We start from the raw sequence: 1,342 nt of genomic DNA on the forward strand, positions 1-1,342 counted from the left end.
GCGGTTTTGCTTGGCTGGGGGGTAGGCGCTGGAGATTTGAGGAGGAAGTTGGGGCGTGTTGAAGGGGGGAGGAATGGCATGGGGTGCAGCAGACTGCTTGGGGGCGATGCACACGGCCATTTGAGGGAAATGTCGCTTAACCAGTTATTAACTGCGCTAACTAGAGCGGTCACATGGTATCCCTTCAGAGGCGCTGCTCAGGCAGGCACCGTGCCCCTCGAGCTGGCAAATGCAAAACACCGAAGTCCAAAAAGTCACGTATGGAGAGAATTTTCCAGAAAGAAAAGCCCACCGTGCACGTTTACTTTTATTTATTTTTCAAATTTATATACCCCTCGGCCTTCCCCGCCTCCATCTCAAGTGTGTTTTGGAGCGGGGGAGGGGTTTTAAATACCATTAAAGTCTTCATTGCATGATTTGTTTTTGTTTTGTTTATTTGCTTTTCTTTCGCATAACACAATGATTCTTTAATGCTCCCTCGGATTATATGAGCAAGGAATATTCTTTAGGAACAATAAGCACTGTAAGTTTTAGAATTTGGAACAAATCTAGTTACCTGCCTTGGAACAGTTTGGAGATTTCTATTCTATTTCTAATTAAGAATTAAAAAACAGTGTATGTCACATTAAAGGCTCTGTTTGTCCATATGAAGACCAATCATTTGTGAATTTAAATCTTTTTACCAAAATGAAAATCACTTGCTATCTAACAGTATCAGGTATTTCATTCCCGTTATTATTTCTATGCAACTATACCACAAGTCTTCAATGCTGTTTGGAAATGTGACCCAGTCTTAACAGTGTGGCCAGGAAACCAATGTGGTATATGCATTTCCATTTTACTCATAAAGAATTGGGAGTTGGCTAATTGTGTCACTGACCAGAGAAAAATGACCTTAACATAGCTGTTGGATTTTTAACTTTCTTTCTACTGCCTATTGCGGTGATAACTTAAAAGATCAGAAAACTAACTCACAGTAACTTCATAGCAATATTATTTATTTTCTTAAGACCCATTTATTTTTCACTGTGGGTGGAGACAGAAAATAAGATTTGGAGACAGTCATGGGGATATTTCATATCTGTTCATGTTTAGGCCAACAAGATGCTATGTCCTTCTTGTACTGAGCAAAGGATTCTGAAGTATGTGATTCCAAGAAAAACACTCTCTCATAGAGAATGTGTTCAGACTATAGAACAAACCCAAGTTAATACATCTACCCCAAACTAAGCATTATTTGGAAAATAAACAAAAATTTCCGGCCATTAGATCCTCAGAGGTTAGTCACCTCCAGCTTTAAATTGCATGCCTTAATGTTTATCACAAGGCTTTAGCTTTATCT

This window comes from Rhinolophus sinicus, linkage group LG09 (assembly GCF_036562045.2).
Source record: "Rhinolophus sinicus isolate RSC01 linkage group LG09, ASM3656204v1, whole genome shotgun sequence".
Taxonomy (NCBI): Eukaryota; Metazoa; Chordata; class Mammalia; order Chiroptera; family Rhinolophidae; genus Rhinolophus; species Rhinolophus sinicus.